Below are 13341 nucleotides of genomic sequence, written 5' to 3' on the forward strand. Positions count from 1 at the left end.
TGAGTAATTGCTTACTTATATACTTATAATCATCTTTAATTGAAATATTCAGGAACATATTATGACTTTCTTTAATGCATACAGCTTGTGTTGTTCCTTTTTTACTTGCATTATTATGGTGTTTTATGTACTGAAGATATACAGTAATACTTGAATCTGCAGTTAGCCATGTTTCCAAAGAGAGTCCTGCAGTTTGATTTGATCAGATCAATGAACTGATCTTTCTTGCTTAGTGTTTTGTGTCAGAGGGAGATGTGAACCTTTTCACTCATTGACTTGCTTTCATTTACTCATGTTATCCCACAATCATAGTGTGTGCATGTGTGTGTGTGTGTGTGTGTGTGTGTGTGTGTGTGTGTGTGTGTGTGTGTGCGTGCGTGTGTTTGTGCGTGTGTCTGTGTGTGTGTCTGTGTGTGTGTGTGTGTGTGTGTGTGTGTGTGTATGAGTGTGTATGAGTGTGTGTGTTAGAGAGAGAGAGAGAGAGAGAGAGAGGGAACAAAAGAGAGAAAACCTTGCATCCAGTTACAGGTGGTGGCATCTCAATAGGCCCAAAGAGGAAAGAGCTGCCTTTGAATGCCACATGAAAGAACAGGGAGGGATGGGATATCTGGGGATACCTTCATTTCTCTGACGGCAGCCGTGCATACAAATGGGAAGCTATGTAAGGAATCTCCTCTTCTTCGCTCTCTCTCTCTCTCATGCCTTTGTGTAGTCTCTCTGTCTCAGTGAAGCGAGGAGGGCTGTTCTTCTGTGGTTTGATGCGCTCACTCTCCCATGCCACTGGGGTGTGAGGAGTCTTGTAGGACAAGAGTGATGACACCAAGAGGGGCGCCGCTGTGTGTGTGTGTGTGTGTGTGTGTGTCTGTGTGTGTGTGTGTGTTTAGATTGTGAGGGGTGTACCATGTCCAACCTATTCATCATTTGTCAATGCCATCTGCTGATCAATTAGGGGAGAACAAGAGAGCCACTGACTCAGTGCTCCAGGATGACTGGACCACACACACACACGCACAGATAACGTGTGCTTAACACATGTGATCTTGGTATCAGAGCTCTGATTTTAGAGTCAGTCCCATTATCAAGTATTAATGTCAGATCAATCAAATGACAGTTGACATTAATACAGTATTTATTTATTATATAATAGTTTAACTAATATCCAGTTTTAACCCTTAAACTCAGGCTGTAAAGGGTCAACTTAAAGGGTCAGTTCACCAAAAATACAAAGACAAGACAAGACAAGCTTATGCATAAATGACCATTTTTTTTACCATTATATTTTATTGTTAAAAGGTTGGTAAACACACTGTCTTCAACAATCAGTACCATAATAGTGGCATCAACTTTATTCATCCAGTTATGTTTTACAGGTAAAGGATGATGCCTGATGAGGTGTCTGTTATCATCAGTTGATTCTGGCCTCCATGTAATCCATTAATTTCTGATAATGAACACTTTGAAGTTCATTATCCTGCTTGTACCATGGTAACTGGCCAAAGGAGAAAACAAATAATACTTTTGATTGATATTTCCATACTTTTTGCAATCAAAGATGATGTTTTTCATAAGCCCATAGCATTGTTGCATAGCCCATTTTGTTAGCTTGGCAACATGTTGCAATATATTCTAAATGGAGGGGTCCCTGGTGCTATGGTTACTCATTCCAGCATGTTAACTTATAATGGTGAACAGATACAACAGTTTCACTGGGACTTAATAGGTCTCTATTATCAGGAATTAATTCATTTGCCCAGACCGTGGCATAAACACCCAGCCTGGTCTCACTCCCTACTCATCAGATGCTGATGAAGTCACCACCCCTCTGCAACTCAAACAGATGTGGATGGTACCCATTCACAGCTTGAAGTGACTTCTATATAAACCTACCCGCAGGTGTACAAAACACCCTGGGCAGTTTATGTCGTATAAAGAGGGAGAATGGAGGAGGTGGGGGAATGGATGGCTCATATAAACACAGAACTTTCACTCAGGAGACCAGAGATCACGTCCCATTTGAAACCAAAATGTTATGAAAAGCTGTAAGGCACATAACGTTTTGTCATGTGACTTTTGTGTTGTGCGAATGGAGTGACAAGTGCTTGAATGAGCATGGAGTGACACATTACGTAAGTCACGTGACTTTCATGTTGTAAGTCGCTTCAGTGACATGTGACTTTTATATTAATGGTAACCCTGAACATGGTTATATCCTGTCTAACCATGTAGTTTTTGTACCTAAACCTGATAAAATTAGGACTAATAATGTTACACACATGCCAGAAACGGCTTTCTGACTGCGCCAGAGACTGCAGCCAAAGACACTGAGGGGCAGTGACATTTTGTCTGGATGTGACAAGTTGGAATGAGAACACACTAAAGCGCCATATACAAATGCATGCACATAATGAACAAACTTAATTAAAAGAATACAACAGCACATTCCATCATAGAAGCAAACACTGCTTTAAGCTAACAGAAAGACTATTTCTATACACAACATTCAAGTCTAGACAAAACACAACATAATGTAATATTTTCACAGACAGAAAAAACTCATCTTCCACCAACTCATCACTGGTTACAGTTACAGTTAGTTCGCGTTATATTTAGTTGTACAATTCAAAACATTTCTATCCACTTGTAATAACTATGTGAAGTATGAGTTTTTTTCATATATCTGTAGGACACTTTCAAAAGTTTACTCTTGCTGGCTTCTCCAGCTCCAACACCAGCTTTATGTATAATATATCCACAGTAGGTTGTATAATAATCTTCTGGCTAGCAGAAGAGAAACATGATTTGTTTCTATACATAAAAATCCAATCTTGACCTTACATGTCATATGAAACAAGACAGTTGAACTAGCTGGTTTTGATCAAGTCATTGAGAGTAAGTATGAGTCAAGCTGCTGGGTCAGATAACATCCCTGGCTGTGTACTGACAACATGTGCCAACCAGCTAGTAGACATCATTACTCACAGGTGAATGTTCCCACCCACTTCTGCCATCCTGAAAGAGATACATAAGTATCCACTGCTGAACCATCAGACTACAGAGCAGCTCATTCATCTCATTCATCCTCAGCACTCCTCCATGAAAAATAGTTTATTCTATCTTTTTTCTCTCTATTTTTTATTTTTATATCTTCAAACAATCTAATCAATCAGTCCTTTTGGACTGGCAGTAAATACAGCAGGGAGCGTGTAGATATATGCAGATTTTTCATTGCTGTTACTACTGTTCCGTCTCTAGCACCCTGTCCTGTTCATTTGGAATATGGAAGATAAGAAAGCCGATTCTGATGTGATCCTCCCATCCTCAGCCAGGTGAGCAGCATTAGTGTATATTTAGACCAGCTTCCTTTGTCTCTTAATATTCCTGGTTAGACCCTGAAGCGACACAGTCCCTCCTCTTGATCTCTGAACAATTCTCTCTTGTTATTGTTGAAACGTCCTGGTTTCATTCACTGCCGCAGCCATCAGCTTGACCTTAATACCGTTCTCATGACATCATGGACAAGTCAAGGTGAAATCAACTCATCTCACACTTACTAACCTAACTTTAGCTGTATTAAATAGTGAATAGGATTTAAAAAAAAAACAACTTTCAGTTTGTATGTTCATTCAGATAATATTTCAACCACTGTTGTCCGAATTTACTTTTGTAGTTATCCAGACTACTTCAACAAGAAAAAAGCTGAGGACTATCCCAAGTGTGTGTGTGTGTGTGTTTTTGTATGTGTGTAGGAACTTAATCATCAAAGCCCCTTCAGTCCCAAACACATACACACATCCATCTGCTGCAGCGATCCACGCCCGCCTGTGGTTTGGCATCAGGCCCGGCCTTCCAGTTTCCTTCCAGTGGGATCAGCGGCAGGTGGAAGAGCTTTGAACTGTGCTGCAGGTGGAACATCTTTGAACCTTCACACAGTGTCACCTCCCGAAAGAACACATCCTCAATATGTTCACACACGTGTCACAAAACGACTTTTTGAAAGATCACTGGGTTCTTAAATAAAGTATGCCACAGACACACGCATGCACACACACGCACATACACACACACACACATACACACTGCTCATTGAAAACTTTTGAAAACATTCATTCACTAAGTCTGAAGCCCCTTTGGAACTAGATTTTGTCTGTCAGTGATTTTAATATTATCTAATATTACCTGCTCATCTAACATGTTTTACATCATAATGCTTACATTAAAAATAAAGCCAATATCTTTTTTCTCAGATTTCTGAGTGGATCTATTAATGTTTATCCTCAATGGACATCAGAAGTAATGACATCCTCAGGAAGCAGTGTATAAATATTTTTGATTTGATTTGATTTGATCTGATTTGATTTGATTTAGCACATATTGAGAAAATACATAAACAAAATAATATAAAAAATAACACGAATATGCAAGGGAGACTAAAAGCCTACAAGACTTATCGTGGGTCTCCCCAGTTTTAAACTGAATTAAAATTAAAATTCAATTACAATCATTGATTACAATTTTGAGTCCAAATATTTAGGTTCAGATATAATATTTAAGTCTCACACAGATAGGTTATATGAAAAGAAGAAGAAAAAAATGAAAGCAAAAAGTAGTAATATAAGAAACAAAAATGATACAGACAAAAAACAGAAAAAGCAACAACAACAACAAAATCTATACACATACTGTATATCTACACAAAATAATTATATAAATGCCACTGTAACAGTGTTACTTAAATTACAAAATAAATGTAATTGTAATCTGTTACAGTTAATGAGAAGAAATATGTAATGAAATTGTAGTTACTGGTGATTACACGGGGTTACAAAAGCTTATTTGTAGATTTTAACATTCATTCTGTTGCTTCGCATCTGTTCGCTATGCAGTAATGTCACCTTTTGGCATATTTTCAGACAGCATGGGTCAGTGTAACCATTGGGACAAATTTGAGTGCAACACCATCAAGGGTAGGATGGCTAACAATAAGCTGTCATCTAAAGAGGCCCCATTCATTCATCAGTATGCGCTCATATTCTGGGCGTTGTTCTTGATCGGTTCTCTTGTTTGAGTTTGCGGTGCCTCAGGTCTGCCAGCCAAAACAATCTGCATTGCTCCAGATATTTGTTAGAAAGGTAATCAAAAAGTAATCAAATGTAAAAGCTACATTACTTTGATTAAATTAAAGTGGTACGTATTTTAACAGTATAACTAGTAATTTGTTATCCACTACACTGTATACCATGCAGGACACATATAGGTTGCAACAACAGTGGTAGCAAAAGTAGAGGAACATGGTTGTACAAAACTCAATGAATTAAGTTAAAAAATCTAAAATATTACTATCAAGTAATATTATCATTACCTATGAACACAGCACTGACCCCTTTTCAAAATAAAGGTCTGATAAAAGTGTAATGGTAAGCGAAATGCTAGTGACTGTCTTTGTTAAACTGGCAAATTTTGGCATTTTTTGATGTTGACCTTGCAGGCCACATGAAACCTTTCAGTGGGCTGCATCTGGCCCCTGGGTCACATTTTTCCCAGATCTGGTCTAGATAGTTTCTAGAATATATTAGATTGTTGTCCTTTTTTATTGGACACATTTTCAAAAAGAATGCTGTTATTGTAATAATTCAGATACAACACACAGCAGAGTATAGACCTGAAACCATAATGCTGGATTTAAAGATAATTGGCCATTTAGAAGCTGTAAACATTCTGACTTTTCTTAACAATTTACAAAGCTGGCAGAAACAGAGCAACATCAGCTTGAACATGAACACGAGTCATGTTTCTATGACCTTACTAATGTAATGTTCACTATTTACTCTCCTTTCAGTTCTGTTTTGGATCAAATAATGAGAAAAAGATTTGCACCGTGCACATCCCATGACGCCTGTTTGTGAGGTTTCCTGTCAGGATACTTTCTGTTGCTCCTCTGCAGAAAAAGAACTTGGAAGGTTTCCTGAAGAAATGCAATTGTTTCTGAGCTTTCTTTACCAGGGTGGACATATGTGATGTCCATGACAGATTCTCTATAATGTTGATTCCCAGGAACCTGAAACTGTTCTCCTATTCCACCTCAGCTCAGACAGGAGTATGCATCTTTGCCTCCTTTTTCTTAAACCGACAATCAGCTCTTTGGTTTTGCTGATCTGCACAGTACTGGACTCTGCACTGTTGATTTCCTCCCAGTATGAAGTCCCATCATTGGTTGAAATCCAGCAGATGATGGTGGTGTCATCTGCAAACTTCAAAATGGAGTTCTCTCCATGTCAGATGCTGCAGTCATGGGTATACCCGTATACATTAATGTAGTTTAGTGTGGGCTTCAGGTCTGAGAGGGAATCAAGTCAGCAGCTTATTCTGGATTTATCAGAGCTGGAAACACAGAGCTGCAACAGTTAATCAAACAGTAAACATGGGGACCTTAAAACCAAAACAATGAGTTAAAAGAGGCTAAAATGCTCAATAGCAGCTCAAAGGTGCTTCAGAGTTTGGTGATAATTCTCTCTGGGTAGCAGTTCTTTAATTCCTCCACAAGGGGCACTTACTTAGTTAGCACTTATGTATCACAGCAAGACAATCCATGGTTTGAATCACCTTTTTGTGGAGTCTGTTGAATCTGTGAGTACCCCTAAGGTACCCCAAGGTGCTACTGGGCACTGCGTACATTATTACTCATCTCAAAAACTACTCAGAGTATCAGTTACTTTTTAACCCTTGATGTTTAATACATCATCAATAGTAGACATTCAATCAAAGATTGAACTAATTGAACAATTGACTAATGATTAATAATACATAAAAATACAAAACACGTTTGTTTTTGTTTTTTTACTTTTTTCCTCATTTCCTCTCTTTTTTTCTTTGTTTTGTTATTTTATTTCTTATTTTAAGTTTTAATTTATTTATTCATCAAATGGCTCCACCAGACAAAAAACATATTGAAAGAGGTGTAGTTACTGTCATTTATGATAGATTAAATATTCATGGGTACAGTTTTAATTGGTTAAATTCTTGATGCTGATTAATCGATTAATCATTAATAATTAGCATTAATGTTGACTGATAGGATGTTGCAAACTACTGCTGACATTATAAACAGCTAGATGAAATAACTTCTGTGTGTCCATGTACTTTTAGAGATCAAGCATGAAAAAAGTGAAGAAAAAGTGATGAGTGATTTTTGGTTGTTAATAATGGATTATTTTTCTTGAGAATGTCCCTAATGCAGGTGAATGGAACTAAAAAAGAAAGAAACTACATAACTGTTTGTTTCTATATTAGCTGAAGCCTACTCCCACATTGGTTCATGTTGACCTCCTGTTATTTCAGTGTGCTCTGTCTGCTGTCAGTCTGGAGGAATCCCACCCAGAGAAAAGCTGTAAAACTTGGAGACGTTCAGAACCACACAGCAGGCAGAACCGACACAAGTCTTTCTTCTCCCCAGTGAGCTGCTCCAATGGAAACACACTGACTCAACTGTAAAGTGTGTGTGGCCTGAGGAACGGCAGTACATTCTGAAGCTACAGTAGGTGGCACAGGAGCTTTGCTCACTGGATTCCACAGTTTCAGCCCAACTCTCCCAGTCAGTGAGGTACTAGAGAAGCAGAGTTGACAAAAAGGTGGGAAAACTTTCTCCTCCAGTATTTGTAAAAGTACTTGATCCACATTGAGGAGAGTGATAAATAACTTACAATATCATTCATCCAAATGCCACTGCAGTAAATACGTTATTAATGTTCAGCTTTTGTTGAAACTACTTTAGTTGTTTGTATGTTGACTTGGGTCATTTTAAAAGTGTAATTTCTTGTAGTGGACACATCAAAAAGTGTTTCTGTTTTTTTTTTCCACCTTACAGTATCACAAACTCCAGCCGTAAAAAATTACCAGAGAGACTGATCTGAGACAACCATAACACTATGATTGAGTCACTATGTGACTGTCAACTATAATGAACTGTGATTATGAACCAAGTACTATTTCTTGTTCATGAGTTAATCATGAGTTAATTGAAGTAATCAAATCAGTTTTTATGACTTTATTCTTGTAAAGTAAATGTGCAATGGATTGCACTTGTCCCAAGTCCTATACGGATCGACCCCCACCATTCATATTTATCAAAAGTGGCGATATCTGCTGTCATAACTTCTACATAGCTCAGCTGTCTGTGTTGATTAACTATTACTCACGACTTCGAACCAGTCAGATGGTGCTTTGGACACTGAGTCAGACTACAGAGTTTAGTAGTATTTCAATCAGGAGAGACTAAGAGTAAAATAAAATGGTTTATTGACACATGCATGAGATATGAAACATGAAAGTCTTTGGCGGTTAGACCCCATTGAGGTGAAACAATATGCACATATATAAATGGAGGTGATGAAGCTGTAGTGAAGAGAACCCCCCAGGGTCTAGACACTGGTGGTGATGAAGCAGAGACTGGTGAGGTGAAGTGGCTCTGGACTCCTGCTGCCTGGACCTGAAGACTGGAGGAGAGGAAGTCAGGGAGGATCGAGGTGAACATCTTGTGGCTACCCGGGTCCAATGACTGGAGGAGAGAGGGGTGGAGGAGGGTCGCGATTGACTGAATGACAACTGATGGAGCAAAGACAGAGACGATTTAAAGTTTGGCAGCAGCAAATTGACTGGCTACTGAGACGGTGGCAAAATCTGATTGGATAGTAAAGAGGAGGGTGAACGCCCACAATCAGCTGATTAGAGGGAATAGGAGTGAGACAGAGTAAAGGAAAGTTATGAATGAAGGCAGCGTAATAGAAGGTCTCCCTGATTGAACTTACGCTGAGCTTCATTATGATGTACAGTGTAAAATTATCTATTATATGTATAATATATATACAGTGCTTATCAAATTTATTAGACCACCTGTCATAAAAACGAGAAAAAAGAAATATTTTAGAAATCTTTCAAAACCTTGTTTAAAACTAAAAATGCTATTGTTATTTATTTGATAAGTAACAAAATGAAACAACTAAATCGTCCTTTTTCACACATAACTGGTCTTGATAACAGCTTGCATTCTTGCTGACATTGTTTTTATGTACTTTTCGACTTACTTTCTAGCTTTTCCCACAGACTTGCTTTAGATGAAACTTTTGTGCGATAATCTTTGAACCTACTAAATCCCAAATTTGTTGTGTATACTCGTGATAAAACATACTGATCCACTATGGGGAGGGCTGTGATTGGCTAATACCTGCTGTTTAGTTACAGGGCAATCTGAGGCGAAGTGATGTACAGTTGAAGCCTAGTCATAACTAAGTAAAGAAATGAGAGCATGAATGAAGAGAGATAGTAGAGAGACATAAAGGCACAGAGAGAGGGGTTGTCTGTCTCTCCCACAGATGAAAGACAGTCAGCGACGAGGAGGAGGAGAAGTCTTTTCTTCTGCTGATGAAAACAAGAATCAGCAGGGCTAAAGGTAAAGAGGGCGTTCATATGGCGGCGGGTTACGTTCAAAAGACACACCTGTTGTTTGGCCTGTCGCAGTCTATCCATCCTTCCCTGTCTGTCTGTCAGTCTGTCTCACCACACACAGACGCAACAAGCAAGAACTTCAAACAAGCACCACACCCACTAACACACACACATGCACTCCATTAGACTACCACTGTCTGTTGGGTCCCATTGGGTCCCATTGGGTCCCATTGGGTCCTGCTGGGTTCAGGCACAAGCTCTAATTCAATGATGGTGAACAAATATTACACCCTCAAAGTAAAGCTTATCATTAGCATGGAAAAAGAAATGGTTTGGCTGGTGACATCATGTGCCATGAATGTAGCACCTGCAGCCCTCCCCAGTAGGGTTGGGCCAGTGGATAATGCCATGGTCCATCACAACGCCTGACAAAACATAACACTTTGTATTTGGAACTAGTCATCAATTAAGGACAGGGCCTAAATTAAAATTATATGTAATTTGTATATTGTATGTTGGTACGTCTACAGCTAATGGGGTTCCAAATTAATGAAATTAAATGAAATATGAAATGCAATCACTTACCAGCTCTGAACAATATTTAATATTGAAGATGTTAATATCGTCAGGTACAGAGTCTTCTCAAGCCTTTTACACATATGTTACAACCATCAAAATAAAGAACCATGTAATGTGTGGATCTCTGCCTTGTCACTAACTAGGAAAACAGAGGGAAAAAAGTAAAGGAAGGAAGCCAGGTTCACTATGAGCAGCACGAGATCACAAGTGTTTGATGGTGATACAGTGTCGTGTAAGTTACAGGCCTTCCCTGCTGCTACACTAATTGAAACCCTGCAAACCACCCTGACTATAGTCTGAACTGTCCCACTGTGCACTTGGTGGCGAGAGCAGACCTCCGGGATAAGACCTCAGCCAAACCCATCGCTACACACAGCCTCTCATTTTCCATTGATCTATGCTGTTTCACACAGAAACTTGTGTTGTCTACCTGTGTCTCTGTCCATCACTAGTTTTGGACACACTGACAATTCACTCTGCAGTTGAATTGTGAAGATGTGAGAGAGAGAGGGCTTTAGGGTTTAAACATTCCCCAATTTCGCACTCTTATCTAAGGCACTTCTTTGAAAGTAAAACCAAAAAGAGAGCAAGCTACCAAAATATCCTTGTTCAGCAGCACATAGCCTAATTTACAGTGACAGTTAATCCCAACACTGACCCCATTTACACAGAGTCATTTAATGTATCATGGACAGATCAGATGGCTATCTGATCTCAGAAGAATCTCAAAACTGTAAAAATGGATTGATGTCTGATTGTTCAAACAACCTTTTCAGGAGGTTTGAGACTCATTCTAGCCACATGTTGAAAAGGTATAAATGCATCCATGTAGGGTTTCACAGACAGTCCTTAGATTAAGCCAGAGTCAGGCCTTAATCTGTACTAGTAAAGATAGGTCACTTAAATAGCTTTCATGACCATGGTTTAAATTTGGCTTAGCTAGTCAACTATCAAGTCCTGGAGTAATGTAAGTAAGCTTAAATGAGAACACCTGGGTTAAGCCTCATTAGGTTAAGCATGAGCACCTGCTTTTGTTTTATTGGTGATCATAAAAACTCGGAACGGAATAGAAAACACAATTACTGATGTCCATTTTGAGACATAACAATCGCAGAGGCAAAAATAATTCATTCAAAAAACTTGACCAAATTGTGTCAAACCATCCAGTTATTCAAAGTAAAAACTGTGTTTTACTGCATGATGGTCTTTATTCAAATCAAGGTTCCTCTGTCTCGCTCCCACCTTTGCTGTCCATCTTCACCTATCCTGTCCAGAAAATGTACTTAAAATATTTAGGATACCAATTTATCAGTTATATTTTACACTTTGTGCAGGAAGTCAGTCAATTAAGGCAACTTGGGGACATACAGTCAGTACTATTTTGCATCTTAACAATACATTATAGTGTGTTGGGCATCCTAATTTAGGTACTCCTAATAGTCCATGTTCCCTCAAAACAGTACTAAGCAGAAGTATCAATTTAAGCTTCAGTTTAGTTCTAGAGCCACTGTAATCCTTAAAGGGATAGTTCACACAAAAAAGAAAATTCAGTGATTATGTACTCACCCTCATGCCAAATGAGGGTCAGGTTTATTTTGTTAGACCAGTTTTCAAATGTAAAAAACAACTGGAAAAGAAAATATTTAAAATGCCTCCACATTGTTTGTGTCTCCTAAAGTCTCCTAAAGTCCTGATATGATGTTTGCATGCCATCACATCACACACACCCAGTTCAGACAGTGTGCATGTGCACATGAAGGTGGCTCCAAGCTGAGGATCTACAGTGAAGATTCAGGTTAAAACATGGTGTAAATAACATTTATTTAGTCATCTTGGCATGTCAGGGCTTCGGAAGACTTTGATTACACCAGACGAGCGGTATCGAGGCATTTTCTGGTTTTATTCTGTTGTTTTTTCACATTTGAAAACTGGTCACCATTCACTTTGTTTCGGAGATTCTGCAACGCTGTTTTGCTGTGAAACTCCAGCAGTGTTTTGTGGATGAAAAAACTAAACCTGACCTTCAATCTATCCCTTTAAACCTTGTCTGTTAACTTTTCTCTTTCCATTGTGTAACTATGTCAGTAAGCAGTGAGTGGAAATATCCACTGACTCTTCTTAATACATCCACCTCCTCTGTAATCTTGCAATACCAGATGATCACCGATCTCACTGCCTACTGGCCATCTCGGGATTTCTAAATGCAAAAGAGTTGCTTGAATGGGACTCTAAAATTTGAGAATAGACGCTAACAAACCTATGCCCCTTACCAGAGATGCCCCAGTCTCCTCAATAGTAGGCACACGACTTCACCATGTCACCACCCCAATATGACAGGTTGTCTGCAGACATTTTTAGCCAAAACAAGAAAAAAATCAGGATATTGTCCTGAGTCTCTGTTGAGCGAAGTGTCTACAGACTGACTTCTGTTGGCCCTGTCTGTAAAGTCTAAAAACATATTGATAACAATAAAAAGAAATTTCCCAGTTTGCACCTCTGTCACTTCAGTCACTATTCCTTTATATTCAAGGTAGGGTTGGCTACATATTACCAGAGCAGATGTACTCTCAATGGTTAACAGTTGTAGTTCACAAAAGATATTTTTCTGGCCTTTTAAAGATATTGTGTATCTAAAGGATCAAAATTTTAGCCTCAGTAGCTTAACAATAAATGTGACATTCATGTGTAAAATCATACCATGCATACATGGCCTGCTGACATATCAAACCATTCATCAGTGAGAAGCAGGATGGACCCGGGTCCAGTTGCCAGTCAATCACAGGGCTGACACAAGTGTTCAGAAGCCAAAACAGCTGGAGAGCAGTACACATAATCAGGATTGCATGCTCAAATCTGATTCGCTCTCATAAATATGTGCCTGTGTGCTCTCAAATGTTAACTTGCTTTCAGCTCCCTTTTGTCGTGAGTGCATCCATGCTGGGACAAGGAGGAAAGTCAGACATCAGAAACATGTTCTAATAGAGCAGGAGCAACCACATCACACACACACACACACACACACACACACACACACACACACACAAAGCCAGGATAACACTGAGGGATTAGCAGTGAACAAGCTGAGTGAATACATTGATGCTGGTTCCTCATCAACTTAGATCAAGTGAAGATCAAATAGAGATCTGTAGATTCATGTTAAGTCCCAGAGTTGTGATTAAAGCTTTATTCACACACTTAACTAAAGCTCTGTTAAACACTAAATGAAAAGCCAGTATTTCAAGGGAAATACCTCAGTGGGCAGAGCCAAAGACTCTATGGCTCTGGATACGTAATATTAAATCAAGCCATGGTCAATTATCTGAG

Source organism: Lutjanus erythropterus, chromosome 1 (assembly GCF_056507025.1).
Source record: "Lutjanus erythropterus isolate fLutEry1 chromosome 1, fLutEry1.hap2, whole genome shotgun sequence".
Lineage (NCBI taxonomy): Eukaryota > Metazoa > Chordata > Actinopteri > Lutjaniformes > Lutjanidae > Lutjanus > Lutjanus erythropterus.